Source organism: Macaca mulatta, chromosome 16 (assembly GCF_049350105.2).
Source record: "Macaca mulatta isolate MMU2019108-1 chromosome 16, T2T-MMU8v2.0, whole genome shotgun sequence".
NCBI lineage: Eukaryota > Metazoa > Chordata > Mammalia > Primates > Cercopithecidae > Macaca > Macaca mulatta.
The window spans coordinates 18,390,242-18,406,992 of NC_133421.1; the positions used below are offsets into that span (position 1 = coordinate 18,390,242).

The 16,751-nt window shown below is 45.6% G+C and overlaps 2 pseudogenes; one reads left to right on the top strand and one right to left on the bottom strand.

Annotated features, from left to right (window-relative positions):
* LOC100426329 (zinc finger SWIM domain-containing protein 5-like) overlaps positions 1–16,527 on the bottom strand; it is a 41,291-nt pseudogene extending 24,764 nt beyond the window's left edge.
* Positions 5,591–6,576, top strand: LOC106993910 (CMT1A duplicated region transcript 15 protein-like protein; annotated as a pseudogene).
* Positions 16,528–16,751: the final 224 nt, after the last annotated feature.

The window sequence follows — 16,751 nt, forward strand, 5'->3', positions numbered from 1 at the left end:
TTCTTAATGCCTTTATTATGTTTTCTTCTTCACAAATAATTACATTGAAATATAAATAAGTTTTCACCTTCTTTCCAGGTGTGCATTCGGACAGTCCCAGCTATTCAGGAGGCTGAGGTGGGAGGATCTCTTGAGCCTGGGAGTTCAAGGCTGTAGTGAGCCATGATTGCATCACTGCACTCCATCGTGGGTGACGGAGTGACCCCGGTCTCAAAAAAAAAATAGTTAATTCTTTTCTTTTTGTTCATATATAAATTGTACATTTTAAAATATTTAAATATCATTTAGAGCAAATCCCCCTGTGGCATGTTTATGATTCCTGCTTTGGTACTTGAGACTCAGCCAGGTCTGTTTTGTCCTAAACGACCCCTGGGATTTTTATTGTTTTTTCAGCCATTTGTACATTGATTCTCCTGGTCATTTCTTTTACCCCTGTGTATAATAGCACAAACCTGGAAATGTTAGAGAAGACACATGAATGGGCATTTAAAATATGTTGAGAAGCACAGTAACTACTAAAACTAGCACAGCTTTCAAACAGATGATGATTAATAAAATTGTGACTTCTTATTTTTCAAACAGGAAATGCTGTGAATTTTAGTGCACTAAAAACCAATGGGTAACAGAGAGTGCAGCCTGACTGAAAGATTTTTAAATTTTGTTTAAAACAGTGTCATAGTGTAGGAAACCAGAAAGAATTGGAAACATAAATGAAAGAAAGAGACTGCTCCCTGCAACTTTTAGCCATGAGAGTAACAGTATACATTTAGATAGAAAAGGCTATGAGATTCCAAAAAATTCAAAGACAGTATTGAGTTTCAGAGAATAGTGGGATGTAACCCAGTCCTTGGTGGTCACCTGAACCACGTTATGATTGTTTTTAACATGGAAGGAAGAAGACTCTGCTCTCTTTTTAAAAACCTGCTGTTGAGCTATGTACTCTCTGCCCCAGCTGATAGTCACAGCCTTGTCCTTACTGTGAGCAGAGTGAGGAACTGATCATCTCACTCGTGTGCAAGCTCTCAGACTTGTTCTTTACTAGAGTAGGTGCAGTCTGGGTGCAGTGATGGTTTCTCTCTGTGCCTAGAGGGCGGCTCCCTCCTTCACTGCCAGGACAGATGTCGGTGTGTGTTCTTCTCCTAGCCAGTAGGACAGATGCAGTCAGTAAACAAAACAAACACAGACACACACAGACACCTTCCTCGCTCAGCAACCCAGACCCCTGACAGCAGAGATGAATCATGTTACTCAAAGTAGAAAGTTGCCATCAGTAAGTGAAACTGACAAAAGGGTATCTTAAAACACAATTGCTTTAAATTTAACATCTATAAATTAATATGGCTGGGCACGGTGGCTCACACCTGTAATCTCAGCACTTTGGGAAGCCAAGACAGGCGGATCACCTGAGGTCAAGAGTTCGAGACCAGCCTGACCAACACGGAGAAACCCCGTCTCTACTAAAAATACAAAATTAGCCAGGCGTGGTGACGCATGCCTGTAATCCTAGCTACTGGGGAGACTGAGACAGGAGAGTAACTTGAACTGAGGAGGCAGAGCTTGCAGTGAGCTGAGATTATGCCATTGCACTCAAGCCTGGGCAACAAGAGTGAGACTCCGTCTCAAAAAAAAAAAAAATTGCAGTTGATTATGGAGATTGATTAAGAAGTAAACTGCATAATAGAAAGGGAAACATGTTAATCAAAAGGAGAATAATAAATTTCATTGTATAAATTTTTTTTCTCCAAGTTAATATATAAAGGACAATAGCATAGAATTAAATGTGTTTGTTTTTATTCAAGAATGATTTTTTTTTTAGGCAGAGTCTCCCTCTGTTGCATAGGCTGGAGTGCAGTGGCATGATCTCGGCTCACTGCAACCTCCACTTCCTGGGTTCAAGGGATTCTCATCCCTCAGCCTCCTGAGTTGCCGGGATTATAGGTGCTGAGCCACCACACTTGACTAGGAATATTTTCCTTTTTTTTTTTTTTTTTTTTTTGAGACGGAGTGTCGTTCTGTCACCCAGGCTGGAGTGCAGTGGCACGATCTCGGCTCACTGCAAGCTCTGCCTCCCGGGTTCATGCCTTTCTCCTGCCTCAGCCTCCCCAGTGGGTGGGATCACAGGCACACGCCACCACTCCTGGCTAATTTTTTGTATTTTCTTAATAGATACAGGGTTTCACCGTATTAGCCAGGATGGTCTCCTGACCTCGTGATCCGCCTGCCTCAGACTCCCAGAGTGCTGGGATTACAGGCGTGTGTCATCACATCCAGCCAAGAATATTTTCAAAAGCATATCTCTCAGGCTATAAAAATTGAATTGAAATTGTGTGATCAAGTTTATAGCCTGAAGCAATTGGGTCTATTAAAATAGTAAGTATTCATTTTATTTCTAAGTAAAAGAGATAAATCAGAGGCCAATAAAACATTTCACTTGGGAAAACTTTCTTTTCAGATGGTTTTCATTCTGATTCTGCTGTTACTTTCAGATCAGATAATACATAGAAGACGACTACAATTTTGTGTTCAGATTTAGAGTATAAACCAAGTTTCATTTCATTAACTAATATAGACCAACGGGTTGGTTAAGAAAGGAACCATTAATTTTACAAAGAGAGTTGTCCTAAACTGTGACCAGTTTTCCAGTACTTAATTCTTTTTACAATTCATTAGTTTTTTTAAATGGCAAATAAAATTGTATATATGTTGTGTAAAACCTGTGTAGAAATAAGCAGATTGTGGAATGATTACATTGCACTCAGGAACATATGCATACTTATTTTTTTGGTGAGAATACTTCTTGATTTTCAGGAATACAATACATTAACTGCAGTCACCATGTTGTGCAATGCATCCCTTAAACTTATTCCTTCTGTCTAACTACAATTTTGAATGCTTTCACTGTCTCCCCAAACCCTTGCCTCCCAGCCCCTGGTAACCTCCATTCTACTCTCTGCTTCTGTGAGTTCCATTGTTTACATTCCACATAAGTCAGATCACGTGGTAGTTGTCTTTTTGTGCCTGGCTCATTTCACTTAACATAATGTGCTCCGTTAACCTCCTGTGAATCCCAGTTTCTAACCTGCAATTGCTCTAAGTGTTTTCATTCCCTTTTCATGGTTTCTACTAAGAATTCCAGAGCTCAGCTGCAATGTTTTCACTCTTTTGGAAGTTATTCATTGTTTTTCTTCACTTCTTGTCCACGGACACACAAATAAATTGTCTGGTGCAAGTGCAGCGGCTATATGCCCTTCCTGTGAAGGCAGGCCGGTTTGACATCTATTAAGCAAATCCATCTCAGCATTCTTAACAGCCTTTATATTGTTTGATATCAAGCTCAGAAATTCAAAAAATATGCCTCTGTCTTTGTAAGACTACCAATGGATTGGAGAAGATTTATGTAATATTCAACCCAGCAGATAATGTATATAAAAATTACTTCATATGATTTAATGATCTTGAATCGATTTAACTGTTTATATGTCATACTTGGAAAAAGCAGGGCAATTATAAAATTTAATAATGGCTTCTCCATAAAAAGCAATAATTCATATTCTACTTTAAAAATCTTTTGTCTTATGTAGAAGAGTAAGTGGCATCCTAGTGGCACCAGAAGGATGTACTGGTGAGCTTGTGTAGCGGTCCCTAAGTTAACGCATGTTGCTTTATTTGACTGACACTGATGTTCCCATCTTAGCTTCCGGCAGTTACGTGGGCAGAAAACCCAAAGTTAGTAACTTTGAACAGTTCCATCAATGTTAGTAACTCAAGGGCCAAAGTGATGGACTAAACAGCCAGTCGAGTCAATCTCTGGTTCGCCCTCATGATGACAGAATGCTTTTAGGTAGCGAGGCAGTGCTTAGTCTCAAGGTAGCCTCCCTTCCCCTCATGCATTACCTGGTGTTTGTGTGCAGGAATGTGGATCCCCTGTACATGCCTGGGGCTGTGGGTGTGGGGAGGCGCCTCCAGTGTGCTGGGGTATACCCTGGGGCCTCTGCAAGTGCCTGACCAATAGATGCTCCCTGTAGGCTTACAGTGTGGAAGTTGGCAGCTTCACCATAATCTGTGGCCTGAGCTAGGCCACAGGGAACATTTCTAGATGGTGTCAGCTATACATCCTCCTTACTCAGTGTCATAGGGGAGCAGCGACTCTCTGGAACTGTGGGATGCGAAGTAAAAGAATTTACCAAGACAGTTGTAGGTAAAGAAAGGCAGATTTATTGGACACCACAGAGTTTACATGTTTGTGGTGATGTGGGTGTGTACAATTATGTACAGTGCATAGTGCTTGATGAAAATAATAGATGCTGATGTTAATATTTTATGTATTTAATATCCTGGTTTTTTTCTTGTTATTTTAGAGTATATGCTTACTACTTTGTTTTTAAGTTAACTGTGAAGCAGCCTCGGGCAGGTCCTTCAGAAAGTTTCCAGAAGAAGGCATTATTATCAAGGAGATGACAACTCCATGCCTGTTACTGCCCCTGAAGACCTTCCAGTGGGACAAGATGTGGAGGTAGAGGACAGTGAAATGATGATCCTGACCCTGCTTAGGCTTAGGCGAAAGTGTGTGCTTGTGTCTTGGTTTTTAACGAAAACCTTTTAAAAGTGAAATAAATAATGAAAAAAGCTCATAGAATAAGGTTAAAAGGAAAGAAAATATTTTTGTATAGCTATATAATTTGTGTGTTTTTTTGTTGATCTGTTTGAGACAGGGTCTCGCTCTTTCACCCAGACTGGAGGGCAGTGGCACAATCACGGCTCACTGTGGTCTCCACCTCTTGAGCTCCAGAGATCCTCCCACCTCCCTCAGGAGGACGCCAGTCCTGCAGGCAGACATCAGGCCCCACATGGACTCTGGACTCAAGGTGTACACCAGGTCCGAAGTTGACAACCAGGCCCCAGATGGACACCAAGGCCCTAGGTGGACAGCAGGCCCATTTGAACACTAGATTCATGTGGACATCAGGCTGCAGGTAGACACCATGCCGTAAGTAGACATGTAGGCTCCAGGTGGACATTAGACCCAAGGTACACAGCCAGTCCCCAGGAGAACATCAGGCCCAGGTGAAAACTCAGGCCTTAGGCACACATCTGGCCTTAAGTAGACACCCAGGCCCCAGGTTGATACTCAAGTCCCAGGTGATCACCAGACCCCAGGTGGATACAAGACCTTAGGTGAACAAGACCCAGTAGGCCATCAGGCCCCAGCTGGATACAGTCCCCAGGTGAACACAAGGCCCCAAGAGGAACATAGGCCCAAGGCAGACATCAGGCCTTCTGTGGACATCAGGCCTGAGGAGGACATCCGGCCCCCGGTGATCATCAGGCACAGGTTTCCAAGCAGGCCCTGGGTGGACATAATGGTGTCTAGGTAAGGAGGTGTCCTGGGGGGAGGGTGAGCAGTCAGCAGCCCAGTGGAGTCCTAAGGAGGTCTTATGGAAGGAAGGGGCTGAGGGGACGGAACCTTAAGTGACCTCACTTCCTTAATGACAGACCCGAACAGAACTTAGAACTCTGGTAACCAGGTGCCCATATCCTAGAGTCAGCCCCGTAACCAGCTCACTTGGTAGAATACGCACAAGAGAACAATATGTTCTCGTGTTGCTTCCCCACTTCGAGAGGCTGCTGCTTCAGGAATGGAGGGAGTGAGAGCCTTTTCCAACGATGCTGAAGAAGGCTCATCCCTCACCCCAGATGCCTGTGGCCCTTTGTAAGAAGGCACGACCAGGTATTACAGGGCAGCGCAGGGCAGGCCCTAGCAGGCCAGGCCACACCAGAGATCCCATCGGGGCTGCATCTGCACATTGTCCTTGTCCAGGAGGAGATTCGGGAGCCCATGGAGGCAGAGGCACATGGTGAGGTGGCCTGCAGTCTGGAAGACTTTGTGGGGGCGGTGTTTAGGGGCTGGAACTCCTTTAAATTCAGTGAGGTTTTTTCTGTGTTTGGAAATTCCAGTGGAAAGTGACTGCGGCTGGGGACGCTTTCTCCTTTTTCAGCTCCTGTTCCACATACAGAAATACCAGCACTTCCAGCACCAGCTGTTGAGCCAGAGCCAGCATGGGAAGAGCCCCCTCCAGAGACAGTGCTGGAGCTGGAGGGAGCTCCAGCCAAGGACCAGTCCAACGAGGAGCTGCCTGAAATTATGGCACCTACTGTAGCCACTGGCCTTAGCCCTGCAACTGAAAACGTGGCTGTAGAGAGAAGTCGGAGGGAGGGGGTGACCAGCACGGTCCCAGCCAGCAGCTCCCATGCTGCACCTAGTCCTGGGCAGGTGGCAAACATGGAGGCAAAGACCAGGGTTTTGAGCCTGGGCTCCTCTACCCTGCCGGAGAGAGCCTTGTCTCATTCACTAGAGCTGCAGTCCTGCTGCTGCAGGGCCTGTTTATTCTACTGCTGCTGTTGGGGTCCATCTGTGTGCAGGAGGTGCTTAAGGGCATTAAAAGAAGAGTGGTTAGAAGAGTTCCAGTAGCTCCTCCTGCATCCAGAGGCGGCCTCCTCCTCCAGGCATGGATGTCTGTCTGCAACTGGGCATCCAGGCTGTTTGCCCCTGATGGGCTGCCCAGGACGGGCTCCTAACAGGCGGGCAGGGAGTGAGGGGATCAGGAAGCAGCTCCAAAGGGTACAGCAAGCAAAGCTTTTAAAGACAGCACTTGTGCCCCAGGATGTCCATGCCACCACCTGCCCTAGCATTTATTAATAGTGTTAGAATTACAAGTTGATGAAACTGTATATCAATAAACTTTTATTCCTGAAACTTCGCACCTTTTTGAACTCCCTAATGTTAGACGGTGTTTTTGAGGTGATCCTGAAAATCTTTGGTAGTTGTGTCTTTTGTTGTGGTTGTTTGTGTGATTGAATTACCATCGAGTCAACTGCTATTGGAAACCTTTCAGGTATGGCTTTTAGAAGACCTTGACCTACTCTTGCCTCTTTTGACTCTCTGTTTTATTGTGGAAAGAGGGAATGATGTAGGCTCATGTCTCTGGCAGATCAATCACCTTTTGCCATCAAGGATTTGGCATCAGAGTTTCCAAGAATTATGTGTGCAAGTTGACACGCTGGCACTTTAGCTAATCTGAGTGTCAAAACAGAATGCCATAGACTAGGTAGCATAGAAAATTGATTTCTCACAGTTCTGGAGATGGTAAAATCCAAGGTCAAATGGTCAGTAGATTCCGTGTCTACAGAGGGCTGGCTTCCTTGTTCATAGACAGCCATCTTTTTACTGTGTCCTTACATGACAGAAGGGATGAGGGAGCTCTCTGCAGTCCCTTTGATAGGGGCACCAATTCCATTCATGAGGTCCCTGCCTTCATGAACTTATTCACCTGCCAAGGCCCACCTCCAAATACCATCACATAGAATTAGAATTTGACACATGGATTTGAGGACAGTAACATTTGCTTTACAGAATCAGGTCACCCCAAGCCATATGCACTCACAGGAAATCTATAATCTTCTATTAAGTATTTGCTGGTGTCCTCTGGGATTAGGGAATTTTTTTTCTTTAAGAAAAGTGATCTTTCATGTGATTCATCATTTATTCATAGAAAAGCACTGTGAGTTCACACACCTGCTAAAAACAAGGGCAATTGTGACACAAAAATGAAGAGTAACCTCTCTCTGTCTCTCTCTCTCTCTCTTAACCAACCCATTGGGCTGAGACATAGGGGCGCTTGGCTGGGCAGTAGGACTTGAGTAGCCACAAGTGGCAAATACAACATCTTGGTCAGTTTGTAGTAGAAAAGGTGACAGTTTGTCAACGAAAGAAAAAGCAGACGGAGAAGTTCCTAGTTCGCATTCTAGATATACAACTCCTTCCCTAAGAAACCCCACCCCCAACTCAGAAACTAAGACATAAAAGAGTAAACACCAAGGTAACCAACTGACTCTTCTGATAGCCCTTGCTATCTCCTACAACAATTCCAGGCTGAGCATAGGGGTCAGGAAGGTAGCAGGAATATGATGATACACTGCAGAGGTCAGCCAGGGCTATGACAGGGCTGCCTACTAGGGCTAGAAATTAGGAAGGGAGAGGCTAAGTGCAGACCAGCCCTAGCCTTCAAGTCATCAAGCAATGAGACTGTGACAAAAGCAGGCAGAGGAAGCTTGAGGTAGAAAGGCAGGGGAAGAAAGCAAGTACGGGACGAGAAGAGAACTGTGCAGCAAAAGCAGCCAGTCTGATGGCAGAGGGAGACTGGTGCTTAGAAGCTCATTTGGGGAGAGAATGAATAGAGGAGGCACAGAGATGGGGAACACACATTTAGCTGGTGAAAGAGATTTAAGACGAATAGGAAGAGAAATCTCACAAAAAGGACACATTCATGCAGTCATTCCTACATGTAGAAATATGCTCAGTTACACATATAAAACCACAGATGCATGGAGAGCAAGCATACACACAGACACATATTTCTACACATGTGTTCATGTGTGCCCAGATACACACTAAACATGCAAAACATGAGAACATTTATACATAGATATGCATCCTCACATGCATGCAAATGTTACATCCTCACACAGAGACCCACAGTCCAGTGTGCACATATCCACACAGGTACGCAGCCATAGAACTGACATAGATACACATAAACCTATAATGTGCACATACAGACAGGCATGTGCAGATTTATCTATGCACATTGACACATGTACTCACTCAGTTATACAGATACACACACTCTTTTAACACAAAGGTGACCAGTGTAGATGAATATTGTGAGCTCAGTGGCTTTGCAGACGTTCGTCTTTTCCCTGCACTTGTTTCAAAGGTGCTCAGCAGACTCCTGGCGAGGCTGTGTGAGGCAGGGGAGGAGCTTCAGAGTCCTTACAGCTTTGTGAGGCAAAAGTCTAAGTCCAGTCCTGGCCTCTGCCACTCACCCACCACTGGGCTATTAATGCCCTGTCTGCAGGTGAGAGATTCTGCATAGACTAGTCTTGGGATTTTTTTCTAACTGGCTGTTTTTCTCCTTGGCATCCCCACTATCCCACTGGGAAGGGCATACACTCTGCAAGGGAAACCTGAGAAATGGTTGTGAGTCTCCTGAGACAATAAGCATATCCTCCACCCACAGCTACCTCAAGGGCCCATCAAATCAGAACCAGAATTATAAATATTTACAACTTTACAATAATTGGCAACACATATACTATAGTATTTACAGTACCATAAATGCATCTGTTTTTCTGGTTCAGCAATCTCTGAGATGGAACAGTGTTCTGTGTTTGCCAAGGGAGACAGCGCCAATGCCCAGGACATGCAGGACATAGGGGCAGAAGGTGGCATATCTTGGGCTTTCTGGTCGACCTGCAGGGCCCAGCTTCTCCATGAACAGTGGGCTGTAGTGACAAGTTTGCCAAGGTATGCATATCCACTAGAGTTGGACTCTCCCCATCATTAGCCCTGTGGTCCTTTGGCCTCAGCCACAGGTGCTCAGAGTCCTCTCAGGGTGGACAAATGTTTCAGTGTTTTTTTTTTTTTTTTTTTTGAGACGGAGTCTGGCTCTGTCGTCCGGGCTGGAGTGCAGTGGCCGGATCTCAGCTCACTGCAAGCTCCGCCTCCCGGGTTTACGCCATTCTCCTGCCTCAGCCTCCCGAGTAGCTGGGACTACAGGCGCCGGCCACCTCGCCCGGCTAAGTTTTTGTATTTTTTAGTAGAGACGGGGTTTCACCGGGTTAGCCAGGATGGTCTCCATCTCCTGACCTCGTGATCCACCCGTCTCGGCCTCCCAAAGTGCTGGGATTACAGGCTTGAGCCACCGCGCCCGGCCTATGTTTCAGTGTTTTTGGCCTGACCTGATACTACTTGGGGACCCAGGCTGCCGGGCCAGTGAGCTACTTGCTTTCTCAGCCAAAGGGCTCTCGAACCAGCTGCATCAGCTTTTCCTTGCCTTTGTAGATCTGTTTGTGGTTGCTAATGAACTGGGCAAATTGCAGGAAGCCATCCTGGGGCAGCAGGAAGGTCTCCCGAGCCTTGCTTAGAAACTCAGTGAACTCCATACTGGCAATGGCTGATGTGTGTCAGGCTGATGTGGGTGTTGATGTAAGCATTCATGGTGGTATCAGCAACTGGCACAATGGAGCTCTGTCAGTAGAGATGAGCTTTCCAGAGCTACGGCAGCCTCGGGTGCAGTCACCGTGCAGTGTCGCACACAGGATGTCTGAAAGCATCACGGCAATGTGCACACTCTTCACCACCAGGGGGATGAGCACTGCCAACTCATCCTTGCCCAGAGAGTGGCTGAGAGCACGTCATTGATGGCTGCGTGGGTGTCCTGGTTAAGAGCCGGGTTAAGATGGCTCATGGCCAATGAGGCCAGCTTGAAGGCACGGAGCGTGCAGCCACGGAGCTGCGCATAGCAGGCAATGGGGAACAGCTGGGAATGGGCCGTGCCACCGGCAGCAGCCTCAGTGGCAATCTGGCAGGCGGCCTCAAAGGCAATGTGGTCTTTCTTAGAGTGTAAGGGCTGACAGGGCACAGCTCTGTGGATGCTTCATAGCAGGGCTGCAAGGCCAGTGTGCAAGCACAGCTAGCCAGTTCCTCCCACTGTGGATAATCAAGACTGAGGCACAGGATAGTGGTGTGGGATATGGCTGTGGCAGTGGCAGCTACAATATTAGTAGCCTCAGTAGGGGTGAAGAGTGTGTCCCAGCTCTGCAAGATGCTCACTGGGGCCCACACACCTGTGAGGGAGAACCTGAGCTCAGCCGTGGCAACCTGGGTCCTGATTCAGGTCTGCCCAGATTACCGTGTGAGGTTTGAACTTGGCCTGCAGAGATGGGTTATCCTTCCTCCTCAGCAACCTTGAGATGATCTGAGGCAAACCAGGGCTAGGGAAACATCCCAGGTGGCCAGACCCTGCTTGGCGTCTCTTCCTATCCCTTCCATCCCCAGGCCAGAGGGTTGAAGGTTTCTGCAGGTACTCTTAGCCCCTCACAAGGATGGAGCAGTAGAGCCTGGGGTTTGCTTGCCCCGAGGCCAGGGTGGCGGATCTGCCAGGGGTTCTAGGTGAAGTGGGGCCTCTCAGGGTTGAGTCTTGTGCTGGTCTTTGGGCTTTAGAAAGGGTCCTGAGCCGGTCAGGCGTGGTGGCTCACACCTATAATCCCAGAACTTTGGGAGGCCGAGGCGGGCAGATCACGAGGTCAGGAGATCGAGACCATCCTGGCTAACACGATGAAACCCTATTTCTACTAAAAATACGAAAAAAATAGCCAGGGGTGGTGGCAGCCGCCTGTAGTCCCTGCTACTCAGGAGGCTGAGGCAGGAGAATGGCGTCAACCCAGGAGGTGGAGCTTGCAGTGAGCCGAGATTGAGCCACTGGACTCCAGCCTAGGCGACAGAATGAGACTCCATCCCCCTCCGCCACCCCAAAAAAAGAAAGCATCCTGAGCCTCCAAGCTGTCTGGGGTTTCTCACAAGCATGGACAGAGACAGGGACCAAACCACCAGGCCCACTTCCTCCCAGGGGCACACTTGAGTATTGGCGGCTGAAAATTCATTCTCTTAGGCATGTCTCTGATGCAAGGGTCAAAGTGCTGCTGACGTCAGCATACGGTTGTTTTAAGCAGTGAGGACAGAACTTGGGCTGGCTGAACAGAGGCCATCTTCTCCCACCATCAGCCCCATCCTTTCTTAAGCCATCAGGAATAGGAATATGAGAGCTCCATGGATTCATTGTCCTGTCCCAAGAGTAGGGCATAGAAACTCCTTTCCCCTGGGCATAAAGGGAGGTGGGAGTTACCCACTTCTGTACCACAGATCACCAGCCATCGTACTATCTCTCGGGGTCTCCAGTTAAGGGTTGATAAGGTCATCTGCATCACCTGTAGCCCAGGTTCCAGGGCCACGTTGAGCAGGGTGCTGTCAGTACTACTGTTAGTGGGAGTAGCAATCTTGAATGCATTTTCAGCCAGTTCGAAGATGAGGGAGGAAGAACAAATGTGCCTCTGCATTGCTTCCGGAATTGTTCAGAGCCTCAAAGTGTCTCCTTTGGCAGCAGTCAGCATGGTGGAGGCCAGTTCCCGCTGCTATGATTCCAAGTGTCCAAGCAGGAACCAGGGAGGGTAACGGCTGGGCACCAGAGACACCATTTGGTGAGGGAGGGATGTGTCGCCTGCACAACCTGAGTTTTCTAAAACAGGTAACCTTACGATACGTAAGGCTAATTTATAGGCCAGGTCTGGATCATGAGACAGCAGAGCTGAGAACAAATACTGGCAGAAGTAAGCATGGAAATGCTCTCTCGCTGGATGACTCCCCAGATTGCTGAAAGGGCCACCTTCCAGCAGCAAGATGCCCTATTTTTGGAGAGTTTGCACTAAATCTTCACCCAGTTCCAGCTCTTGGAGTTGGCTGAGGAGCTGCTCCTCATTACCACACACCTTGTACTGTGGGTAGGAGACTTCAGGCATTACCCTCTGTGACCCAGGCCCATGGATGCAGCTTCCAGGGCCAATGACAAGTAGGACTCACTGCTGTTTGGGGAGCCTATAGCCACAGGTACATGTTGGTACACAGGGGGTCTGCTTTCATTCATATTTAGATAGCTGTCATCATTCAGGAGGCAGGCCTCAGTCAAAGTGAGAAACATGCAGTCAATGGGATCCAGGGGGTGGCCCACCCAGCCCTCCAGGTTTGTGATGGTTGTGGTTCCTCTCTGCAACACCTCTTTCTTCTGATGCTTGTAGATTTTCAGTTGTCACTGCTGCTGCAACCTCAGAGTATTAATAATGGCCACTGTGAGTCTCAGGGCCTCTTTTGGATAACCATGGGAATGTGGGGCATCAACCCGAGCATAGGCTGTGGCACATGCTCAAACCACAGTGAGTGGCCTTGGGAATTAAAGAGCAGTCTTGGCCTGGTGCGGTGGCTGACGCCTGTAATCCCAGCACTTTGGGATTCCCAGGTGAGCGAATCCTGAGGTCAGGAGATCGAGACCGTCCTGGCCAAAATGGTGAAACCCCGCCTCTATTAAAAATACAAAAACTTTAGTGGGGTGTGGTGGCAGGCACCTGTAGTCCCAGCTATTCAGGAGGCTGAGGCAAGAGAATGGCATGAACCCGGGAGGCTGAGCTTGCAGTGAGCCGAGATTGTGCCAGTGCATTCCAGCCTGGGCGACAGAGCGAGGCTCCATCTCCAAAAAAAAAAAAAAAAATTAGCTGGGCATGGCGACACGTGCCTATAATCCCAGGAGAATCTCTTGAACCCTGGAGGTGGAGATTGCAGTGAGTCTAGATTGTGCCACTGCACTCCAGCCTAGCAACAGAGCTACTAGACTGTCTCAATAAATAAATAAATAAATAAATAAATAAATAAATAAATAAATTTGCACGGATCCCTGAAAATATGTTTATATACATTTTCTTTTTTATTTTGTTTTGTTTTGGCTTGGTTTTTGGAGACGAAGTTTCACTCTTGTGCCCAGCCTGAAGCAATGGCACGTTCTTGAGTCACTGCAACATCCACCTCCCAGGTTCAAGTGGTTCTCCCGCCTCAGCCTTTCAACCAAGTAGCTGGGATTACAGGTGTGCACCACCACACCTGGCTATTTATTTATTTATTTTTGAGACAGAGCTTCGCTCTTTTCGCCCAGGCTGGAGTGCAATGGTACGTTCTTGGCTCACTCCAACATGCGACTCCCAGCTTCAAGCAATTCTCCCGACTCAGCCTCCCGAGTAGCTGGGATTACAGGCACACGCCACCACACCCGGCTAATTTTTTTTGTATTTTTAGTAGAGATGGGGTTTCATTATGTTAGCCAGGCTGGTCTCAAACTCCTGACCTCAAGTGATCTGCCCACCCCGGCCTCCCAAAGTGCTAGGATTACAGGCATGAGCCACCGTGCCTGACCAAATACCCTTTATTTCTTTCTTTTGCCTGATTGCCCTGGCCAGAACTTCCAATACTATGTTGAACAGGAGTGGTGAGAGAGGGCATCCTTGTCTTGTATCAATTTTCAAAGGGAGTGCTTCCAGCTTTTCCCCTTTCAGTAAGATATTGGCTGTGGGTTTGTCATAAATAGCTCTTGTTATTTTGAGATATGTTCCATCCATATCTAGTTTATTGAGAGATTTTAGCATGAAGGGTGTTGAAGTTTATTGAAGGCCTTTTCTGCATCTATTGAGATAATCGTGTCTTTTTTGTTATCGGTTCTGTTTATGTGATGGATTATGTTTATTGATTTGCATATGTTGAACCAGCCTTTCATCCCAGGGATGAAGCCGGCTTGATTGTGGTGAATAAGTTTTTTGATGTGCTGCTGGATTCGGTTTGCCAGTATTTTATTGAGGATTTTCACATCGAAGTTCATCAGGGATATTGGCCTGAATTTTTTTTTGTTTTGTCTCTGCCAGGTTTTGGTATCAGGATGAGGCTGACCTCATAAAATGAGTTAGGGAGGAGTTCCTCTTTTTCTATTGTTTGGAATAGTTTCAGAAGGAATGGTACCAGCTCCTCTTTGTACCTCTGGTAGAATCTGTCTGGTCCTGGAGTTTTTTTGGTTGGTAGGCTATTAATTACTGCCTCAATTTCAGAACTTCTTATTAGTGGTCTATTCAAGGATTCAACTTTTTCCTGGTTTAGATGTGGGAGGGTGTATGTGTCTAGGAATTTATCCATTTCTTGTAGATTTTCTAGTTTATTTGCATAGAGGCATTTATAGTATTCTCTGATGGTAGTTTGTATGTCTGTGGGATCAGTGGTGATATCCCCTTTATCATTTTTTATTGTGTCTGTTTGATTCTTCTTTTTTTCTTTATGAGTCTAGCTAGCAGTCTATTTTGTTGATCTTTTCAAAAAACCAGCTCCTGGATTCGTTGATTTTTTTGCAGGGTTTTTCATGTATCTCCTTCAGTTCTGCTCTGATCTTAGTTAGTTACTTCTTGTCTTCTGCTAGCTTTTGGATTTGTTTGCTCTTGCTTCTCTAGTTCTTTTAATTGTGATGTTAGGATGTCAATTTTGTATCTTTCCTGCTTTCTCTTGCGGGCATCTAGTGCAATAAATTTCCCTCTAAACACTGCTTTAGCTATGTCCCAGAGATTCTGGTACATTGTATATTTGTTCTCATTGGTTTCAAAGAACTTATTTATTTCTGCCTTACTTTTGTTATTTACCAAGTAGTCATTCAGGAGCAGGTTGTTCAGTTTCCATGTAGTTGTGCAGTTTTGAGTGAGTTTCTTAATCCTGAGTTCTAATTTGATTGCACTGTGGTCTGAGAGAGTGTTTGTTATGATTTCTGTTCTTTTGCATTTGCTGAGGAGTGTTTTACTTCCAATTATTAGTCAATTTTACAAGAAGTGTGATGTGGTGCTGAGAAGAATGTATATTCTGTTGATTTGGGGTGGAGAGTTCTGTAGATGTTTATTAGGTCTGTTTGGTCCAGAGCTGAGTTCAAGTCCTGAATATCCTTGTTAATTTTGTCTCATTGATCTGCCTGATACTGATGATGGGGTGTTAAAAGTCTCCCACTATTATTATATGGGAGTCTAAGTCTCTTTGTAGGTCTCTAAGACCTTGCTTTATCAATCTGGGTGCTCCCATATTGGGTGCATATATATTTAGGATAGTTAGCTCTTCTCATTGCATTGATCCTGTTACCATTACATAATGTTCTTCTTTATCTCTTTTGATTTTTGTTGGTTTAAAATCTCTTTTATCAGACTAGGATTGCAACCCCTGCTTTTCGTTTTGTTTTGTTTTCCATTTGCTAGGTAAATATTCCTCCATCCCTTTATTTCGAGCCTATGTGTGTCTTTGCACGAGTCTCCTGAATACAGCACATTGATGAGTCCTGACTCTTTATCCAGTTTTCTAGTCTGTGTCTTTTAATTGGGTCAGTTAGCCCATTTACATTTAAGGTTAATATTGTCATGTGTGAATTTGATCCTATCATTATGATGCTAGCTGGTTATTTTTCCCGTTAGTTGATGCAGTTTTTTCATAGTGTCAACGGTTTTTACAATTTGGTATGTTTTTGCAGTGGCTGGTACTGGTTTTCCTTTCCATGTTTAGTGCTTCCTTCAGGAGCTCTTTGTAAGGCAGGCCTGGTGGTGACAAAATCTCTCAGCATTTGCTTGTCTGTAAAGGATTTTATTTTTCCTTCGCTTATGAAGCTTAGTTTGGCTGGATATAGAATTCTGGGTTGAAAATTCCTTTCTTTAAGAACATTGGATATTGGCCCCCACTCTCTTCTGGCTTGTAGGGTTTCTGCAGAGAGATCCACTGTTAGTCTGATGCGCTTCCCTTTGTCGGTAACCCGACCTTTCTCTCTGGCTGCTTTTAACATTTTTTCCTTTGTTTCAACCTTGGTGAATCTGATGATTATGTGTCTTGGAGTTGCTCTTCTAAAGGAGTATCTTTGTGGTGTTCTCTGTATTTCTTTAATTTGAATGTTGGCCTGTCTTGCTACGTTGGGGAAGTTCTCCTGGATAATATCCTGAAGAGTGTTTTCCAACTTGGTTTCATTCTCCCTGTCACTTTTAGGTACCCCAATCAAACACAGGTTTGGTCTTTCCACATAGTCCCATATTTCTTGGAGGCTTTGTTCATTCCTTTTCATTCTTTTTTTCACTAATCTGGTCTTTATGCTTTATTTCATTAAGTTGATCTTCAATCTGTGATATCCTTTCTTCCGCTTGATCAATTCGGTTATCAATATTTGTGTATGCTTCATGAAGTTCTTGTGCTGTTTTTCAGCTCCAGAAGGTGACTTTTGTTCTCTAAACTCATTATTCTAGTTAGCAATTCCTCT